Source organism: Octopus bimaculoides, chromosome 21 (genome assembly GCF_046866305.1).
Source record: "Octopus bimaculoides isolate indiv1 chromosome 21, ASM4686630v1, whole genome shotgun sequence".
Taxonomy (NCBI): Eukaryota; Metazoa; Mollusca; class Cephalopoda; order Octopoda; family Octopodidae; genus Octopus; species Octopus bimaculoides.
In genome coordinates, this window is record NC_142948.1 from 22,353,120 (window position 1) to 22,377,119 (window position 24,000).

Consider the following 24,000-nt stretch of genomic DNA (forward strand, 5'->3'; position numbering starts at 1 on the left):
TGATTGCTATGGTCGTATTGATGATAGTGATGTTGCTGCTAATGATATCGATGATGGTGATGTCGTTGATGATCATTATGCTACACTGGTGAGGATGATGATGATGATGATGTCGATGATGATTGCTATGGTTATGATGATAATGATTATAGTGATGCTGCTGCTGATGATATTGATGATGACTGTGATGATGATGTCGATGATGAAAGTTATGCTTTAGCTGCTTCTGCTGCTGCTTATAATGATGCCTTTGTCTAAGACAAACCAGAAACGGTTGTCATGGCCCACTTCTTTCATTCTCTCTTTTCAGTTATTTACAATGTAGTGGTGGAGGTGGCAGTGATGGTTGCGGTAGTTGTAGTAGTGATGCTTGTAGTAGTTGTGATAATAGTAGTGGTGGTGGTGGTGGTGGTTATGATGACGTTGGTAGATATTGTCACCAGAAACTCACAGCGACATTTTATAATCCGTAGTTTTTAAATAAAGGTTTTTAGTTTTAGCTAATCTCCCCTGTACTGAAATCTCTATTACACCTGAACGAGTTACTTTATTGTTACTCCAGCTTCTATTTTACACTTATTAGACTCCTTTAAGAAGTTAAACCATAAAATCACACCATACTTCAATTTTTTCACCAACTTTTCTCGCTATTTATAACAGTTTTCCTTTATTGTCTACTTAAATATTTTTATAGTTTAACATACAGTAGATATATATCATTATTATTCATTTTCTACATCCATGTGTTCGTGGTAAAGACTGTCTTTCTGAGTCGACGTTTTGGTGGTGTATTTTCTATCAAAAATATTGCTATTGTTGCCTTTAACTTCCTATTAAAGCCTCGTTAAATTCCAATTGAGTATATTATATCTGTAACGTAAGACAACTGTTAAGTTATTGCTGCAACAAGATGGTGGCCAGTAAGCAGATTTATTAGAGCGTCGACTAAAATAGCTTCGCGATATTCGTTCTGACCCTCTGTGTTTAAAGTTAAAATCTGATTGAGACTGGTCTTGCCTTTCATTCTTCCTTCCGTGTCGTCAAATAATGTACCTGTATTGGCAGAATCGTTGGGGCGTCAGCAGGAAAAGCCGTTCCAGTATGTGTACCGATTCATTACTTTATGAATTAAAATACAGCCGTAGTCAGTATATATATGTGTGTATACATACATACATATATATATATATATATATATATATATATATATATATATATGCATGCGAATATATATGGCTATATATAAATATATATGCATATATACATACATACATGTATATATATATATATATATATATATATATATATGCGTATATATATATATATATATATATATATATATATATATATGCATATGTATATGTATATGTGTGTGTGTCCATATATATGCATATATTCATATATACATATACGCATATATATATATATATATATATATATATATATATATATATATATATATATATGTGCGTTTATATATATGTTTACATATACATATATGCATATATACATATGTATGGATATATACGTATATATATATATATATATATGTGTGTGTGTGTGTGTGTGTGTTTGTGTGTGTGTGTGTGTGTGTGCAGGGCGGCGAGCTGGCAGAATCGTTAGTACACTGGGCGAAATGCTTAACGGTATTTCGTCTATATTTACGTTCTGAGTTCAAATTCTGCGGAGGTCGACTTTGCCTTTCATCCTTTCGGGGTCAATGTCTAGCCCCCTGTGGGCAGTAAAGAAATATATATACGTGCCTGCGTCTACACTCACATAGGCACACATATATATACACACACACACATATACATATATATGCATATATATATACGTGTACATGTTTTTATGCTCACTCTTATATTCATACTCACAACCTTGTGTGTTTCTCCATCCAAACACAAAAACGTGCGCGCGCTCAAACACACACACACACATACACACACACGCACGCACACACACGCACGCACACACACGCACACGCGTGCACACATATTCACAAGTCATTACACCAGTCAGAACATAAATAGATAAAATATGAGAAGTTCCATGATTGTGTTTATTGATTCGCAGTTAAAGCTGTTCACTGGCTGAACACAGCACAATCCATTGCGCATGCGTATATCTATACACATACAGTTACACCCGCACATACACGCACTTTGTCTCTCTCTCATTCAAGTGGTATATCTATCTGTCCGTCTATCTACCTATCATCGAAACTATATCTAGCCACAAATTATATATATATTTATATATATATATATATATATATATATATATAAAATGATTAGTGTTTGTATATATATGTGTGTCCGTCCGTGAATGTGAATCTTCCGTTGCCATCATATCTAAACGTACCCTCCTCTTCACCACCGTTTCTACTCGTCTCCATATCGATTGTGTCAAGATGGCTGTTGTGATATAAATGGTGGAATATTATGCAGAACCACGATAAATATTCTACAGACACTGGCTTTAATCCAAATCGCCCTGCTATTAACGTATTGCTAATACCGCTACCATGAGTGAAAGCAGTACTGAAACCATCACCAAAGGGCCTCCAGCATCACCGTTACACCTCTATGGTGATTAGAACAAGCTATAAGAATCGTTGTGGTTCTCCACCTCCTCATCATCGTTGTTATCATTTTTACTGTCACTGCCTTCACCGTCTCGATCACACCACTGCGACAACTACCACCATTATTACATCTAACGGCACCGTGATTACCACAAGGGCGACCACCACGACTACCATTACTTTGACCTACCTCTTTATCTCTTCTACAAACGAAACCAACTGATAGAACCGTTGCAACGCGCCACCGAGACCTCCTCTTCGTCAGCGGTTCTCGGCCACTTTGTTACCAATGAACCCCTTTGATTACTATTTTATTCTGGTGAACCCCCATAACCATTCCATATTTAAAAACTAGTCTTGTAGAAGCTTGCTTCGTTCAAAATTCTTACTTTGTTTATTACACACTCATTTGTGTAGGCTGAATTGTGTAAAGCGTCAGAGAAAGAAACCCAGCTGTTTCTTGGAATAAATACGTGCAAAGCAATACTTTTCATGGACCCATAAAATGCTATCATTATCATTATTATTATTATTGTTATTATTGTTATTATTATTGACTGATTGATTGATTAATTGATTGAGCAGCACATGCCATAAAAGTAACACTGGGGTACAAATATATGAAGCCCTGTGTACCCATCATGCATCACGTGCGTGACCATCATGCATCACGTGCGTGATCTCATATCAAGATTAACAGCGCTTGATCTTTCAAGTGGGACCCATTTAGAATTTTTTCAGGTTGAGTCACCCATTCCGCTCAAAAGGTCCCTGAATAAGGTTTGTTTCAGGATGATGAACAAAACACCCTTGTTTCCAAAGGTGAATAATTCACCCCCCCGCCAAAAAAAAAATTCCTTTCAACACATGGCTATGATGCTCCCCCACTACTTCTGTTCATGATCAGAGATGCACATATCATCATCCACTAAGGGACATGCTCAACTGGTTAAGGTCAAACAACTGACAAGCAAATCTGTGGTATTGAGCAGAATATTTGTTGTAGCCCATCTTTTATGCTAAGACAAAACAATATAAATGATAACACTTCCAATCAGTTAAGATCAGAAGCCACGAAAGCCACTGCCTGGTACTGCATCCGGGCATTATTATTATTATTATTATTATTATTATTATTATTATTATTATTTCAAATTTTGAGAGAAGGCGAGCAATTTTAGTGGGAGGGATTTAGTCGATGACATTGTCACTCAGTACTTGACTGCAACTTTTACTGACCCCGAAAGGATGAAAGACAAGTTTGACTTCCGCATGAACTGAACTCAGATTGGAAAGGGCCGGAAGAAATGCTGTTAAGCGTTTTGTCCGAATAATAATTGTGATGATTTACCACAGGGAAGTGAGTGTCTGATGAGGAGCATTTTACAAGGATATTTTGCAATGTGTGTGAAAGTTTGCATAAAGATATACGGGTGGAATGGGTAGATTTGAAGAGATGGAATAAGCATACCTTGTGTACAAAATATGTGAATACACGGTTGATATGAGCTTCCTGATATAGGAGGTCCCCTAGTATGGCCAATAGGAGACACCACAGATTCAGAACCACGCTGACCACCAAGAGCACGATATCGTCTTCGACTGTTGTTTTCCAAAAATAATAATGAGTGTTTTGACAAAGAAAAGTGAGGGCATGTTGTAGTGGATTAAGTGTAGTCGCAATATTTCTCATACATTTGTGAACGCCAAAGTGAGGAAAGAATGAAATTGATTGGAGTGAAGACGGAAGAAGCCGGAATTGCCACAAAGATGGAGATTGGCAATATTCGTGTGTGTGTGTGTGTGTGTGAGTGTGTGTGTGTGTGTGAGAGAGAGAGAGAGAGAGGGAGAGAAAGAGAGAGAGAGAGAGGGCTGGGTTGGGAAACGAGAAAGATGGACGCTACTAATGAAATTATTGCTGCAGAGAGCATTTAATATTCTTGTAGAAATTGCTAACCAGGATAGCTAACAGATAGAGAGAAGGAGGGAGAGATAGAGGTATAAATATAGAAAGAGGAGAAGAATAGATGCTATTAATGTAAATATTGTTGGCTATGGTGATTAATATTCTGAGTGAATCGCTAAAAGAATGAAGTAAACGAAGTAGAAAGTTCATAAAGTCAACGTGGATTAGTGAGGCGAGAGTTTAGATTTGTGTTTACAAGGAAAAAGATATTACAACAGTGAAATGTCTAGGAATAGTAGTAGTGGTAGTGAAGGCGGCATAAGTGAATTATTAGAGCCAAAATATGCCGGGAACTGACTTTAAACTACATTTCGTTCATGAAACCAGTGTGTAGAATATAACTAGAGATGAAGTAATTCTAGAAAAGACAATTCTGGAGCAAAAATGCTAATAATGAAGAAATGGTTCTAAAGGGACAATTATGGAGAGACAGGTTTCTAGGAACCAATTCTGATGAAAGAATTGCTAAGTGCCAATGCAAAAGGACAATTTGCAATTCAAATAAAGAAATAATAAAACATTTTTTTCAAGAAAGAATGGTGGAGAAACAATTCTGTTTGGACAATTCTTAAGAAAGAATTTCGAACAGAGAACTGAGTGATGAGAGACAATTGCGAAAAACATGCCCGAAGAAATAATTTTGGAGAGAAAATTCTGTGGTGACAATTGTGAAGAGAATTGCAAGGTGACAGTTGTGAGAGAAACATTTCTGAAGACAGAACTGTGAAGAAAGACAATTCTTTTTGGAGAATTGCGAAGAGATTTCGAGACACAATTCTATCCCTAAGATTATTCTCTAGGGGTCATCTACCATTACATTATGTAACAAAATTTTAATTTGTTTTTTCTCTGGTTACTAAGTGTTATTTCCTATTTGCTTCTATCTAGAAATCAAAGAAATGACTACTATTTACTTCAAACCTTGCTTTTGGGACCGGGACATCAATGTTTTAAAACTGACCTATTTTCCATTACAATTCAGACAGATTCAGCACTGAGTTGCTGAATCAGAAATACCCTTATAACAAATATTCTGCTGAATATTACAGTTTTGTTTGTCAGTTGCTTAACCTTAACTACTTGAGCATGTCCCTTAGTAGCTGATAATATGTGCATCATTGATCATACGCATTAGTAGTTGAGCATTATAATTATGTGTTGAGAGGGATTAATTGGTGTTTGAAAAAATGTAACAAAAGCAAAGTTTGAGGAAAATATTAGTCATTTATCATACTTTCTAGGGAAATAACTGTTACTGCCCAAGGACAAAAAATTGTGTTAGATCTATAAAATTAGATCTATAAAATCTACTCTATTATTATAAAGCTGGCTAAACTAGTGAAACAAGTCTATTGCGATAATAGATTATAACTGTAACAAGAATGGCAGACTTCCTAAGATTCGCTAAGGTAGGAAGAAGTTTGTATCTTACCAACGGCAGGGCTTTGAATTAGCGAGTATCAGAAGTCTCAATGATGAGGTTACCTCACCGTGGTCTAAGCAGTCTGGTGCTTTATGAAGGTATTAGGATTGGTGTTAGATATTTTATGTCGAAACTTGAGCACAAAAATGGAAAGTACATATTTTATCTCTCAAGTGGCTAGTTTAACTTTACATTTAATCGTTATAGACCAATGATTCCTATCGCTATAGATTAGTGATTGCCAAAGTGGGTGTTACTTCCCCTTGTGGACGGTGAAAATATCTAGGGGTTGAAGAAAAGTGGGGCAATAATGGGGAAACCGAAAAGGGGCGATGGATGTAAAAATAACAAAATAACAGGTTAATTAGGTCGAGTTTTGTGAAATATAATTGTTTTGAATTTGCTGCAGAATGTGGTCTGCGTTTGTGGTGGTGAGGGAGGTGCAAGAATGTGGTCCGGGTACCAAGTGGGTGGCAGTCCGAAAAAAATCTTTGGACCACTGTTATAGACAAACGCCGACACGCACGCACGCACGCACACACACACACACACACACACACACAACTCTATTTGTCTGACTATCTCTTTATAAGTAAAAGCCACGCTTGAGGCGGCGGATAGGTTGAGAATAATTATTAACTAATTTGAATTCTAACTCTAATGACAAAGAGAAAGTCATCAACACTAATGTTACTTTGAAGTAAAACCGCGGTGAATAAAGAAAGATCAGTCACTTGGAAATATCAATGAACTAAAATTAATTTTCCGGAAAAACACGCAGGGGGACGAGAGGTGTCGTTGATCTTTGGCCGATATAGTGACAACTGGATTTCGGGCTATCTGCTCTCATCAGCGAAACGAAGACCAATCAAATGGCTGGTATGATCGCATAACGTCGACTACGTATAATTGTGTTATATATAGATTGAACAAACGTAAAATGAGATGTTTTTCTCATTGAAAAAACGCACCAACCTGTCCAGGAATTGAACCCACTACGTTAAGATCGTGAACCGAATACGCTAACTATTAGGCCACGCGCTTTCACTCTAATATATATATATATATATATATATATATATATATATATATATATATATATATATATATATATATATATATATATATATATATATATATATATATATATATATATATATATATATATTAGCGTGTGTGAGTGTACATAAATATTTCTTTTTATTTAGTTATATATGTAATGAGAGAGAGAGATGTGTGTGCGTGTATATGTATGTATGTATGTATATATGTATGTATGTATATATATATATATATATAAGAAAATATTTAGAGATCTATATATTTGTTTGTGTGGCTGTGTATTTGCTTTAACATGCGCGTGTGTGTGAGCATGTGTAAAAGTTTACATATACATACTTGTATGCATGTATGTATGTATGTGTGTATGTATGTGTGTATGTGTGTATGTATGTGTGTATGTGTGTATGTATGTATGTATGTATGTGCGCCGAGAGGGAGAGCGAGAGCCGAAACATCAAACAAAATTTAAAAGCGAAACATGTTTAGAAAATCTGTGAACTGTGGAATACAGAACGGAAGAGTGAATGGCATTATGGGAAGGGGAGATGAAAGGAAGGGTTAAACTGGGATTTCATAAATAAATATATAATAAATTAATTAATAAGAATATAAATAAATATATAAATAAATATAAATATAAAAGAAATGCATACATTAATAAATTAAATAAATTAATTAATATATAAAATGAATATAGGAGGATAAATAGGATGAATAAATGTTTGTTTTTAAAAAAATAAATGGAGAGCGAAAATATAAAAGAAATCACTTGAAATCGAATCAAATGATTTAAATCAATCTTGAAAGTGTGAAAAAATATATGAAAAATAAACAAAACAGTTTAGACCTCATACCACACACACACACACACACACACACACACACACCCTCGCCCGCGCACACACACCCCGGGTAAATACACGCACACTAACCAAACACATACAAATATTTACATACACATCTTAAATAGATGTGCTCTAAAATGCACACATGTTTCCGCCGACACGAAATTGTAAACTATAACCGAACTACTGTAACTACCACCACCACCACCACCACCACCACCACCACCACTACTATTAACAGCATCACAAATTTGATTACTTTTCATTCCAGACATGTGTAATGAATGAAGGATTGCATTTGGATGATTGAAAATACTTGCTGAAATTTGAACCCGGTTCGATAGCACACCAACCTCACGTTCCTCCTTATATACTCCAAGATGGTTTTATTACGAAATAGCCTGAAGGTTGATTGACAACAAACGTAAGTAATATATTTTAGTTAAGCAGATTTACCTCTTTTATACATACACACATCTTTACATGGATAAACATATTTACCCTTTACTCTCTTTACCGCCAGACATTTATATAAAAACGCATATGTATACATATAAAAATACACACACGCACTCACACGTGTGTGTGTGTATGTGTATGTATGCATATATATAGGTGTGTGCATGAGTATGTATATATATATATGTGTGTGTGTGCATGTGTATATATATGTGTGTGTGTGTGTGCGTGTATATATATGTGTACGCATATATGTGTGTATATATATATATATATATATATATATATATATATATATATATATATATATATATATACACACACACTCTGCTTTTATTACTGTCAGTGTTATTAAGGTCACAAATGTTATTGTTGCTGGTACTATTACAATGATGTTACTCTTGCATTTGTTTTTGTGTCATTACAAGAATATGTGTCGCCTGGAATCTAATAAACTGATTAGTGGAGGGTAGTAGACATGATATGTCTAAGGAAACTCAAAGAAATCCAACAATACTGAATCGCATTCCACCTGAGGCAGCACCTACACACAGCTGTTGTTAACAGTTATTTATATAGTGATTCTAAAGAATAATCTTATATAACAATAAAGTTGTCCGGTGCAGAAACAAATGATTTGTGCTGGTCGTCCGGCAAAAGCTGAACATTCATACGTGGGTCTTCGTCGGAAGAGTCCATCATGTATATATATATATATATATATATATTGAATTTTCTCACTTGTTTCAGTCATTTGACTGCAGCCATGCTGGAGAGCCACCTTGAAGAGTTTTAGTTAAACAAATCGACTCCAGGACTTATTAAACACACCAACACCGGTTGTCAAGCGGTGAGGGAGGACAAACACAGAAACAGGGACACATACACACAGATATATACGTATAGATATCACACACACACACACACACACACACACACACACACACACACACACACACACACATATATATATATATATATGTATGTATACGAGGGGCTTCTTTGAGTTTCCGTCTATTAAATCCACTCACAAGGATTTGGTTGGCCGGGAGGCTATAGTAGAAGACATGTGCCTAATGTGCTACGCAGTGGACTTGAACACGAAACCTGCACCTATATATATTGGAGTGTGTGTGGGTAGGTAGATAATTAATTAACTGCATAATACTAATTGTACTATGATCTCATACAGATAGCCACGGAAATAACAATAAACTTTATTAGATTTAATGACTACCATCGTTATTCCTTATTGCACAACTGATGAGGGCGGCGAACAGCCAGAATCGTTAGTACGCCGGACAAAATTCTTAGCAGCATTTCGTCCGTCTTTACATTCTGAGTCCAAATTCTGCTGAGGTCGACTTTGCCTTTCATCCTTCGGGAACGATAAAATAAGTACCAGTAATCGACTTAACAATTCCCCGAAATTGCTGGCCTTGTGCTAAAATTTGAAACCATTATTATACAGTCGGTTGAAGGCGGTGTGCTGGTGGTATCGTTTCCGCACCGTACAAAATGCTTAGCGGCATTTCTTTCGGCTTTATGTTCCGAGTTCGAATTCCGACGATGTCGACTTTGCCTTTCATACTTTCGGGGTCAATGACCACCCTCCCCCAAAATTTCTGGTTTTGTGCCTGTAGTAAAAAGAATTATTATACAGTTGGTTACCGGTTTGCTGGTGCAATTAATGTCGTCAGAAATATCTTGTAGTGTTTGGTTCCACTCTATAAGATATGAGTTCAATCCCTCTGAAGTAAATTTTATCTTTCCTGTAAAATCAAATATCAATGAAGGAATGAGACCGAGGGTACCAGTGAACATCCTCGCTCACTTCCTTGAAACTTGTTTGGCCTTGAGTCTCATGTCCCTTGAGTCTCAGTTACATTTTCGTTTTAAACAAGGATGTTATTAATCACACACACACACACACATGTGATTAAGAGTGTGTGTGTGTATGGCAATAAATTTCTCGTTATTTTGCAATAAATTTTATTCGAATGATATGTTTATACTTGTTTGCGTGTGTGTATTGGGTCATCCCATAAATAATGCGGTTTTTTAATTGCATGAACTAAAAGTCGGAGGGAAACGGGATAAACTATCTGCATCCATTTACTATAAAAGCAGGTAGTAATTTTACCTTGTTCTGTATTCTTAGTGCAAGTTTTGAAGAGTGCAGATCGATTTTAACAGTTATTTTTTCAAAGCTATAATGGAAGTGACAAAGGAGCATATTTGGCATATTTTACTTTATTAGTTCAATAAAGGCAACAATGCAATGGAAAGTGTGAGGAATATTAATGCAGTATATGGGAATCGGACAATATGCGTAAGTCAGATCAACGGTGGTTCCAGAAATTACGAGACTCGTCCTTGAAGGTTTGCAGAGCTCGACGAGAACGTCCTGCAAACTCTGATGGAACAAAATTCCATCGTAACTGTTGAGGAAATAGCAGAGAAGCTAAAATTTGGCCATTCAACCATTCATCGACACCTGCGTGCCATCGGAAAAGTCAGTAAATTGGGTCAATGGGTTCCTCACAAACTTTCTGAGTCTAATCATATGCAGAGAGTGAATGTATGCTCTTCTTTGCTGTCACGTCACACGAATGAAAATTTTTTGGATCGAATTGTGACTGGTGACGAGAAATGGGTTCTCTATAAAAATGTTAAGCCCCGAAGACAGTGGGTAGGGAAAGGAGAAACACCTGCACCCAAGGCTAAAGAAGGTCTTTACCCACATAAGTTGTTGTTATCTGTTTGGTGGGATATGAAAGGTTTAGTCCACTTCGAACTCGAACCAAACGATAACGACGGAGATCTATTGCGAGCAGCTTGAGTGGCTTAAGTCAGTGCTTGAAGAAAAAACGACCATTTTTGGTTTCGAGACGAAAGCTGTTCTATCAGGATAATGCTCGGCCACATACAACGAAAGGCTGCAGCAGTTTGAATGGGAAACAATGCCCTACCCACCATATTCGCCGGACATTGTTCCATTTGATTATCATTTATTCCGCAGTCTTCAAAATCATTTGGACGGAAAAAATGTGAATTCTGTAGACGAGGCCCGAACAGAACGGGAGGAGTATTTTTCCTCACAGTCAAGTGAATTTTAGAAGTCTGTCATATAGATGGAAGAGGAACATTGTAGAAAATAAAGGAGAGTATATTTTAGATTTTAAAAACTTTATCTTAATTTTGAAAAATAAAAGTATAAAAACACCGCATTATTTATGGGCTGACCAAATATATATATATATATGTGTGTGTGTGTGTGTGTGTGTGTGTCTGTGTGTGTGTCTGTGTGTGTGTGTGTGTAGACATACATTCATGCATATATATATATATATATATATACACACATAGAGGGTATGTTGGGTAAATTGTTGCAATTTTACATTTTTAATTCCGCACATTGTTTTTTCTTTTGTCGACTAGACAGTATAGTAGGGTCAGTTGGGCACAAATGAAGAAAGAATATATAGTGCGTGTGTTTATTTGACCCTCCCCCCCAAAAATGTCCATCCCGAAATATAATATATGTTTCAACACACGGTTTCACATCAAGAATCTTGCAACTCAAATTCAGAAACAGGCGTGGGTGTGTGATAAGAAGCTTGCTTCACAACTACATGGTTCCGGGTTCAGTCCTACTGCGTGGAACCTTGGGCAAGTGTCTTCTACTATAGCCTCGGGCCTACCAAAGCCTTGAATGCATTTAGTAGACGGAAACTGAAAGAAGTCTGTCGTGTATATATACACATATTTGTGTATCTGTGTTTGTCCCCCCCACTCCACCATCGCTTGAAACCGATTTTGGTGTGTTTACGTCCCCGTAACATTAGTGGTTCAGCAAAAGAGACCGATAGAATAAGTACTAGGCTTACAAAAATAATTCTTGGGGTCGATTCATTCGACTAAATGTAGTGCTCCAGCATGGCCGCAGTCAAATGACTGAAATAAGTAAAAGAATAAAAGAATATATTGAAGATGAATAAAAATGAAAATGCTACTTTTTTAAAACATTTTTTGGGCGTTTTAATTGATTTACATGTTTCGGTTTTTTTGAAAAACCTTATCAAAAAATGAATATAAAATATGTGAGAAGAGAAAAGGGCTATTAATAAAATAAAATTGAAATTAAAATTAAGAATGACATTCATAGTTTACTGTTATTTCTTGCATGCGCACGTGGTCCTTTCCTTGAGTTCTGAAAACATGGTAATTCCAACTTAGTAGATTACTACTATCTGTTTCAGTAAATCAAATAGTGGTCAAGAGTTCTAGGAGTGGTTGTAGCTGTCGAATAACTAGCAGCAGTCATGATAATAACAATAGTAGTAGTAGTAGTAGTACTAGTAGTGGTGGTAGTCGTCGTGGTGAAGTTGTTCCCCCTATGGTTTTAATAGAAATCGGGTTCTTCGATCCCCTTTGTTTATTTCTTATGAATAACTTGCAAATCTACGTATAAAAATATTAAAATATATATGAAAGTCTCAGTGTTGCTAGTTTAGAGAATTTTTCCGAAAAGAATAAAGAAACTAAACGAGATGGTCACGACTGGAATACCTTTCATCATAAGTTCACTCGATCGTCGCTTACTCAGTGCGAAGTAACAATAATGTTTGCGACCACGAGTACCTTCTAACTAGATTCACCTGATATTAACTTTCCTCTTCTCCACCGGGAGCCTTCCCCACCCTCATTATTTATCACCCTGCTCTGCACCCACTCACCCCATATTTAACTAAAAACCTCACCCCTCCCACATTCAATGGTTTCTTCTTCAAACCCATTCCCACGGCCATTCACCACCACACAGCTTAATATTTATTTATTTACTTGTTTGTTTCTCTGTCTAGACGTTTTACCTCCAGTGGTTCCCACTGTATATCAACTCCATTCAACTCGACCGTGTTCACATAGACTTTAGATAAATTTACTAATAAATCACGTTTGCCTTTATATAATATAATGTGTGTGCGTATATATGCATGTATGTATATGTGTACATACACACACACGCACACATATACATGTGTCTTTGTGATATATGCTGTAAACAGCAATAAATCTCTCATTTATGATGCAATAAACCCTACCTGAATACGTACGTGTATTTATGTGTGTCAGTGTCTGTGTTATAGATGTATATATGTGTACATATGTATATGTGTCTACATGTGTATGTGTGGGTATGTGTCAATATTTCTGTGTCTGTCGATACACCGAGCAAAGTTCCTTAAATCACTCTCCTATAGCCATGTTAAAATCCTGTCACTTGATAAACAGAGATCGATCGATAGAATAAAATATTGCAGACCGAATGAAGTTCCTGTAAGTAGAAAATCCTTCACACTTCGAAGTCACCATCCCCAACATGGCCGCCGTGCAGTTGCTGAAATCAGTAGAAAGAGAACAATCCCTTTCATCTGTTGAAGTCGCGACCTTTGATTTCAGAAGCGTAGCTTTGCGGTGGGGGTGGGGTGGGGGAAGTCTACCCCTCGGTGATGCTTTTATGAAAGTGGTACTTTTGGGTCTGCTGCATAAGTCTGTATGAGCTTGAGGGCCCATGAAGGGACGCAAATTCAAAGGGTGTCTCGGACAGCAGACACCCCAGCTACGTAACTATTTGATTTTTGTCTGTGGTGGGAAGACAGGGTTAGTGTGTGTGTGTGTGTGTGTGTGTATAGAAATTTTAATATTTGGGAAGAGTTGTTGGTCTGTGTGTATATTGGGGAAGTTGTTTCATTTCCGTTTGCGTCCTTCACTTTTGTGCTGTGATGAGAAAAGCGAGTCTTGTGTTTTGGACAGGGTTCTTTGATCGTGTGTTGAAGTTCTTGTTTAGCCCCCAATCAGTCTTGAGAGAAAACTTAAAAGCAAAGACATTTCACTCATAACCATCTCATCATTTCCCTCCGAAGACCGGAGTGTTTAATACATCCCTCTTTTAAGACTATGGGTGAGTTGGAATTTGAAACAGATTGTGGTTGCTATTTCCTGCAAATCTAACGATTCCATACAGGCTTACCCCCACCCGGCCATTTGTTGACTCAGTCCATACTACGTTGAAAATAGATGTAAGTTCAAGGTGTGGCGAAGTTGGGTCCTTTATCTGTGGGTTGTGTACAAGTCTACTCGAGTTCAACGGTTTCGAATAGATTTGCAATGGTCCTGTGTCTATGGGTTACTCGTGGTCGTTAATGTTTGAAGCTTAACCCTCATCTCTGTGGGCGTAATGGTAGACATAGCGCGAAGCAGTAATCTTATAAACTTATTCGACTTCACAAAATAATTGGAAAATGTTTGGATAATGTATTGTGTGCGTGCATCTAGGTGTGTGTGTGTGTGTGTGTGTGTATGTGTGTGTGTGTGTGTGTGTGTGTGTGTGTGTGTGTGTGTGTGTGTGGTAAGCTTTCCACTTACAAGAACGTGATGAAGACATTAAAAGTGAAAGGTATCAGCAATTATTTACCGACTGATGACAATATTTATTAAATAATAAGTCTGTCAAGCTGAGAATGGCAATGGTGGTTGGTGCACAGAGAAAAAGAAGAAGAAGAAGAAGAAGAAGAAGTAGAGAGACGAGGAACAAATAGACAGAGAAACTTGGATATCTTGGATGTAGCATTTCCGTAGGTGTTTTTTGACGAGAGATGCATTAGTCTAGAGGTGTTCTTTAACCCGTATTAGAACTTTGATAGTACTTCCGATGTACCATTCATTTCATTTGCTGCACCACGTAGCACTGCGGACATATATTTTTATCTTTGATCTGACAGTACAATCAGATAAATTAACATACAGGTTAACGAATACCATAATATTAATGCTTCTTTCGTTAAAAAAAAATGAAAACCTAAGGGAATGCCACGTGCAAGACACCCAAATTCCCATTGAGGCTGCAAAAAGAGACATTGGGAACTCGAGAGTAAAAGAAGCTATTTTAATTAACAAGGACATCCCACAAATAAATAACTGCTCGGAACTGCACGCAGCTGACTGGATACTATAATAATACAAAAGAACTCTTCATACATATGCAAAGTACAGATTAGGGAAATCAACACCCTTTCTCTGTAAATTTCTTGAAGAAGGATCTCTAATACCGAAACGTTGAAATACCAACTAATAATACGAATCATTGATCTGCATTACTGATGTTTTTAGAACATGCATTGTTTTGGCTTTTAAGAAAAGCAATTAAATACGTACACACATTGTGTTTGTGCTTGGCCATTGCTTGACAACTGAGATTGATTTGTTCGGCTAAATCCTTCAAGTTGGTGCCACAGCATGGCCATAGTCCAATCAATGAAACTTATATTCTTTTATTCTTTTACTTGTTTCAGTCATTTGACTGTGGTCATGCTGGAGTACCATATGGTGTTATATTATATACATATGTAAACTTACGTATTAGACATACAAACATGTATGCTGTCAACTTAAAGTGACAGTCTCCTGAAGGGAATAATACTACTGTTGGTTAGACCTAGGAAGCTGTACCGCTTCCTTTTGGCCTTGACACATTTCCTGTGTCCTGTATTTCTAAACATGACAAATTGAACATTTCTCCGTAGATTGAAGAAATTATGTACAGCTGGCAGAATTCTGGTTTAAGTACCCTAACTTCTTTTTACTTTTGGGAATTTTCAGAAAATTTTTGCAAATTTGAGTTCTACACACGGGAATTCATACGATTATGCAAAAAAAATTTGTATGCGATTTAGCTGTTAATGTTAGCACGTCTCACGACCACCTGATAGTTTCCTCGTTTCTTTATCACTCTGACATGTATTGGTGTTTTTCAATATTTTTCTCCTCATAAATACATTTAATGGAAGGATGATGCACCCGAAGGTGATCCATTGCTGGGGTTTAAGTAAAAAGTTCGGACTATCCATATTTTAAACTGTTTCAAAAAAATTCGAAAAAGAGTGGAACTTCCAGTATTTATGGGTTGAGGGGTTTGAAAAACTGAAAACAAAAAGTTTTTCCTAATCGTATGAATTCCCGTGTGTAGATCATAAATTAGCAAAAATATTCTGAAAATACCGAAATGAAAAAAATGTTATGAGAGGTCATATGGGGCGCTTACACCAGAGTTCCACGGAACAGCCTTACTAGCTTCTTATCATTGGTATTTCACTTGACTTATATAAGTAGCCAGTCAGTTTATATACACACCGAATCCAATAGTTTCAAAGAACTGAAGCTACAATTTGCTTACTATAAAGTATGTAACACTTCATTTCATATCAGCAACCTGTCAACGAGGATAATACAGGGGTTGGACAAAATAATGGAAACACCTTAAAATTTCAAACAGATTTATTTTAATATGGGGTAGGACCGCCTTTGGCAGTAATTACAGCTTAAATTCTACGAGGTATGGATTCGTACAAAGTTTGAATTCTTTCCAAAGAAATTTTTGTCCATTTTTCAGCTAAAACTGTCTCCAGTTCTTGTAGTGATGATGGTGGAGGATATCGACTCCTTACTCTTTTTTTTACTAAAATGCACCATAAATGCATTTGTTGGCACGCCCGGCAAAATGTTAAGCGGCATTTCGTCCGTCTTCATGTTCTGAGTTCAAATCCCATCGAGGTCGACTTTGCTTTTCATCCTTTCATGGTAGATAAAATAAGAACTAGTTGAGCACTGGGGGTCTGTGTAACCAAGTTAACCCTTTTTCCCGAAATTGGTGGCTTTGTGCCAAAATTTGAATGCATGTGTTGTAAAACAGAGACCCAATTGGGGAAACTATAAAAATAATTTCACTACTAAATTGCAAGCGTCACCCCCACCCACTCTCAACCTACACGTGTCTCCTCAGAATATGCACATAAACGCAAGCTATTTGCAGCTCTCATCCACCTCACAGCACAGCAATTTTACTTCGAGGTAGCCCTTTACACCTTTATTTTTATCTTCAAGTGTCTGACGGTCTGTTCACCCCATTGCCTTCTTGCTAAAGGACTGTGTACACCTGATAGGGTATCAGTTGCCTATAATAAGGAACTAAACCGCAGACATAATATCATGAATAGGACACGTTTTGATGTTTGCCTTAAGTAGGGGGATTTAATAATTTAAATCTGTTTCTCATTAGAAAATCTACAATAATCCCCTCTGACATAGATGCGAGTGTGTGTGTGTGTGTGTGTGTGTGTGTGTGTGTGTGTGTGTGTGTGTGTGTGCTTGCGTGCGTGTGTGTATGTGTGTGCTTGTGTGTGTTTGTGTACGTGCGCGCATATGTGCGTGTGTATATACACGTATGTGCACATACATACGGATACATACACATATAATATCGTTCATATGTGTGTGTGTATATACATATCGTGTGTATACACATGTACATTTACATGTATACTTGTATGCATATGTATGTATAAATACATACAAATACATATATATATATATAAAATTTAAATCTATATATGCATGTATATTTAAATACATAAACATATACGTATATATATATATACACACACATACTCATATATATACATATCTGTATATATATATATATATGCGTGCGCATACACACACATACACATGTATAAATATATGTATATGTATGTTATCTTTTTTTTTTTTGAGAATGCTTTAATGGGTAAATTTTATTTGTAAAATGTTTGAAGGAAGACTTATGTTAAATGTACTCCAGCCATGACTAAACAGTCTTTTAGTGAGAAACATTCTAAATATATTGGAAAGCATTATCTGATGCTTCTTTCTTAACATAGCAGTTTATCACACGATACAAAGCAGGCTTCTATTTCTTGTAAATTGTGCGACCATTTTGAGAATCTCTATTTGATACGTGTTTGCCGGTTTTCTATCTCTCCTTTTTTCAACATTGCTTTACCTGGCCTTTTCTTTGGTTTGAAGAAGTTTCTCTATTGTCTGAAGAAAAAGAGTCCAGTGCTTGATGTCGGCCTCCTTGTCAGAGATAGAAAACAAATATTTTGTGTCTTTTATCGATTAAGTTCCAAAACGTCCCAAATCTTCTTTTTCTCCTCACGGCAGACAGACTTATTCAAACTACCCAACTTTTCTGTTTAATCATTTTGCCAGCGGAAGTTACTTGATCAGCTAGAGAAAATAGCCAAATCTCCCTTATATCATACCCTGTTGTCAACTCGGATAATGATATAAAAAGAGACAGATTGATTACAGCTGCAATTCTTTCATTCGTAGTTCTGCTCACGTTGGGCTGGCTTAGGGCTAAACATCACCATCGTCACCCTTGTTGTCGTTTTCGTCATCATTGTCATCATTGTCGTCTTCGTCATCATGATGATCATCATCAACCTTGTCCTCAATTATTTAATTAATTAATTTATTTATTTATTTATATTTCACTCTTTCCCGTGACAAGATCGTCACGCGAAAGAGTGGATTTGTTCGAACAACGCCAACACCATCACGTCACCCCAGCTCCACCACAATTACCTCCACCGCCATCACCTCGTCAGTCAACCCCTTCGTTATCGCAAGTAAACCACTTAGCATGACACACCCGAAAACACTGTTCGTCGCAACACAGGCTCCCGGTTTGGTAGGAACCAGTTGCAGGCACATCAGCAGATGTCTTGAACACTTTGAACGTGTTTTTTTTTCTTTTTTTTCCATTTTTTTTCCATCTGTGTACCAGCGACTCTTTTGAAAATGTCGAGAAATGTTTTTGCTGGCAACTCCTACCTGCTTGACATAGGCTCGATTATGACGTATGGCTTGGGGCTTTAATGTGTGTTTGTGTGTGTGTGTGTGTGTGTATATATATATATATATATATATATATATATTCACACACACACACACACACACACACACACACACACACACACATATATATAATAATGCAAATGATATATGAGCATATGCATGTATACATACATATATGTACATACCTACATCTACATGTATATATAGAAGCATATCCGGGTACAGGACGTCAAAAAAGGAACGGGAACATAAACAAAGCACAAAAACGGACATTTTTTACGGACAACAGAATGAACACATAGGCAAACAGACGAGCCACTTATGGAACTTTTCCTTCATCAGCTTCCACACACACACACACACACACACACACACACACACACACACACTGAAACACATGCAGTTACAAACGCACATAAATATATATGTGTGAAGATGGATGGGGAGAAACGGAGAGAGGGTTGATTGTGATTTTCGCATCCCGAGGTTTCTTTTTGCGCTACAACTTCGAAATCACCTTCAGCCGCAATATGAGTTGTAAATTAGATTGTAGTGTCAGTATTGCGTTCTTTTCTCAGTAATGTAACCCACAATTAAACTAAACAATTATGCACAACTATGCTAAACATGTGGTCCGACAATTCGTAATTTGTTTTTCATTATCCTTGATTTCCTTTCTGGCCGTTGCAAACAACAAATCGCGAACTCCGATATTTCGCGCTCGTTTGGTTACTAAGGACAAAATCATAGCCTGTCCATCCTGTTGGCAAAGACAGGTCCTCACTAATTGTCGTTATTTCAAGCTAGGGATCTGTAAACCATGAATAATGCAGTGAAGTGGCATATATATAGTTTTAGGGAAAATAACCACGTTTCAAGAACTCATCGATGAAAATCCACTATATCACATATAGAAAAATTAACAATTAAAAGCACTTTCCCTAAAACTATATATTTTATATATATTTTATCTATAAAGCTCAATTTAATTTTAATTTTTTATAAATTGATTTTAATTGAGTTTTTACCCGTAATTTTGGATTTTATCTCTAATATTATAATAATAATAATAATAATTATTATTATTATTATTATTATATATATATATATATATATATATATATGTCTCGGATATGATTATGATGAAGGCTTGTGGGAGGGAAGTAACCTGAAACCGGAAACCTATGCTGAATAAGTACAACAGAGTAGTCTCTTCCTCAAATTACCTAAGAGCTGCACTTTGTTAAACCAGGTGATGGTTTAAGTAGGTTTGGACAAGATTTCAACTCAGAACACAAAATGCCTCCCCTCCCCCCCCAAATAAATAATAATAAATAAATAAATAAACCCATAAGGTATTCCCTCCAACACGCTACTGATTCGTACAGTCCACTGTCGGACACTTGTACTTTATTTATTGATCTCCGAAAGATAGACGACAACTTTAATCTGGGAGGGATTTGCCACAAGGCCAGAAATTTCAAGGGAGGTAAGTCAATTACATCGATCCCAATGCTCGACTGATACTTATTTTATTGACCCCAAAAAGATTAAAAGCAAAGTCGACCAGAACGTGAAGACAGATGAAATGTCGCTAAGCATTTTGTCGTTATATGTTTCCAAAATGGTACCTAAATAGAGAGAAAAAAAAAAAGAAAAGAAAAAATATAGATATATAGAACAGTTTGTCACGTGATACCCGGAAGTAGTTTTCTTAAGGAATTGATATTTGAGATTTAGGTTCTAATCCCTTCTCATACAGCCGTAAATAATAGTTGACTTAGCATCAAATCTCTTTTATATAAATCGGTCAATAAGATTTAATTTCGCTAATCTCTTAATCTACATGTAATGGTGTTAGCTGTTCTATTTATTTATTTTTTAGCCCTTGACACCCAGGTAGAATAGATCTAAAACTGACAGGCGTCCTACTTATAACACTCCTGTATGGCCCTATATCTAAGACAACGTTATCGTATATGTCCTTCTGCGATTTAAAGGAATAGGGTAGCTATTTCTAGAAGGCACAGTTACCACCCTGATGTTCTCTCGATAACTTGGAAGAAATTGGGTGGGTGGTATCTGTTAAGTTCATCGGGTGGACTGCACCTAGGGTATCAAGGCCAAAATTCGTTATAACATATGTCATACAGCTGAATGTATAAATGTGGGGTGTCTCATAAGTTATTTTTTAAAACCTTATCTTTTACTTGTTTCAGTCATAACACTGCGGCCATGCTGGAGCAGAGTTATAAAATTCAGCTTTATCATTGAAGATATCAACATTAAAGAATATCTAGAAAGTCTAAGTGAAATATTCCTAACTGAATTCTTTGTAATAGCCTTAGAGTGATTACTGAAAGAGCTAATGTTTTAAATTAATTGAGGGTTTATGGAATGGGAAATATAAATCATTATGCAAGTTAAGGGTAATATCCAAAAAGTTGGCTTTAGTTATATCATCGTCAAAAACTATGTTTAAGCTCATGTTTCGGAAAATTCAACCAAGCTATTCTTAACCCTTTGTAATTTTTGGTTAGAAGCATTTTGAAGGTAGAGTAGACAATCATCGCAATATAGACCTCCTTTGATGTTTGGAAATTGGTCAGCCATCTCATAAAGGATATATATACCGACCAAATCAGCGATTTGTGCTGAATCAAAACTTCCCATTGTGGCATCAAAACTGTCAGGCGTATCTTTACGGACCCACAGCTTGTTATCAAATCTAATAATAGATTTTCTGGCAGCTGACACAACATTAATTTCATCCCTGCTTTGTTGTGAGCAAGCCAGAGTGCCTTGTTGAGTACAATTGGGTTGATAGAGGAATAGAAACTAGAAATGTCCAACTGGATAAACTTAATGCACTTCTTGTTATTAATAGAATTAATAACCAGTCGACCACTTGGAACGAATTGAACCATAAATTAAGCTTTAATTTTGTAACTAATGTAGAAATATATTTATCTAGAATATATATATTCTTTTTCCTTTCTTTTACTTGTTTCAGTCATTTGACTGTGGCCATGCTGGAGCACCGCCTTTAGTCGAATCAAATCGACCCCAGGACTTATTTTTTGTAGGCCTAGTACTTATTTTATCGCTAAGTTACGGGGACCTAAACACACCAGCATCGGTTGTCAACCGATGTTGGGGGGGAAAACGCAGATACACAACATATACACACACATACATATATATACATATATATGTCGGGCTTCTTTCAATTTCCGTCTACCAAATCCACTCACAAGGCTTTGGTTGGCCCGACACTTGCCCAAGGTGCCACGCAGTGGCACTGAACCCGGAACCATGTGGTTGGTAAGCAAGCTACTTACCACGCAGCCACGCATATATATACATATATACATATATATATATATATATATTTATAAATCCTTTGTGTATGTGGATCTATGTTGTATCGAAACATATGTAGTGTTTATTAGATAGCTGTCTAACCGTACTCCTCGTTGATTCTATTTTATTCAATTTGATATATATGCCAGTCCGAAAAATTGCACATGCTGCACATCAGCGATTGTGCAAGATATGCAACAAACAGGATGGAACAATTGTAAAAATAGATATTAGGCAGGAAATGAAACTGCAACGAAAATATCTAAAAAGTAAATAAAAGTAGTCGAAAGAGACAAGACTGTGGCATATTTTTATATGCAAGTACAAGTGTGTGTATACAGTATATGTGTGTGAAGTTAGAAATAGTGGCGTTTTCTTTTTCTGAAAACCTTGAAAATGAAATTGGAAGCAAGATCTTTGAAGAGGGTTTGGATAGGTGTTGAGGGAAGTTGGGTGTTGTAGAATATTTGTAAGGTTCAGAACACACTGCAACTTATTATAAACACACACACACACACACACACACACACACACACACACACACACACACACACACACACGCAGGCACGCATGCACCGGCGTTCACTCGCATAACATGGGTTGATATAACTGCCCTCCCTTCTCAGTCGCCCACCAAAATAGCTGCAAATACTTGTGTTAATCGAAATATAAATATACTCGTAAATAATATTGAGGAACTGATAAGTGATACATGACTCTGTGTGTGTCTGTATGTGCGTGTATGTGTGTGTGTGTGTGTGTGTGTGTGTGTGTGTGTGTGTGTGTGTGTGTGTGTGCGCGTGCCTGTGTGTAAGATAAACAAATATCGTATCGTTGGTAAATGTGAGAACTTGTGAAACAGAAGATATTTTTATAAGCATTCGCTAGAATGGTCTGACTGTTCTGGCGGTTATGTTTTCCTTTGATCTTATCGGCTTGTGACCAAAGCCTCTCCAGCCGTGAACATCTCGTCAATAATTGTTTCAGTATTATTTTATTGTATGAATATAAATGTGATTGAGTGGTTAACAATTTCGCTTCTCGACCTAGAAGCTTCGCGTTCGATCCCACTGAGCGGTGTCTTTCGTCATAGTCTGGATTCGAACTAAGTTTTTAGAGCGACATTGGGTGGAAATAATCTGGGTGGATGTGAGAAAAAGATGGTTGGGTAGAAGGGGGCCTGTTTATATTGATTTGGTGATTGATTAGTTAAATAGGAAGACAGATGGAAAAAGATATTGTTTTGATGGAAAAATAATATTGTTTTGAAGACAGACAAACGGACCTGTAGATAGACAGACAAATACATAAATAAATGGGGATTAAATAAATAGATAGATTTGTAGATAGATAGAACTTTGGCACACGAGCAACAGTTTTTTGAAGGGAAGAGTAAGTCGATTACATCGACCCAAGCACTTAACTGGTACTTATTTTATCAACTCCGAAGCGATGAAAGGCAAAGTGACTCTCAAACAGATACAAAACGAAAATAGATTGCTGTTATACATATGTTTTCTTCCTTTGATTTTCAATATCTCTGTATTATTATTAT

The 24,000-nt window shown here is 36.6% G+C and overlaps 1 long non-coding RNA gene across 1 annotated transcript in view; it reads left to right on the forward strand.

The window, feature by feature from the left end:
• LOC128250453 (uncharacterized) overlaps positions 1 to 24,000 on the forward strand; it is a 92,577-nt gene that overhangs the window by 68,294 nt on the left and 283 nt on the right. Inside the window, exon 2 of the long non-coding RNA XR_008266467.2 lies at positions 8,155 to 8,307. This is a non-coding gene — a long non-coding RNA (uncharacterized LOC128250453). The remainder of the gene's footprint in view (positions 1 to 8,154; positions 8,308 to 24,000) is intronic.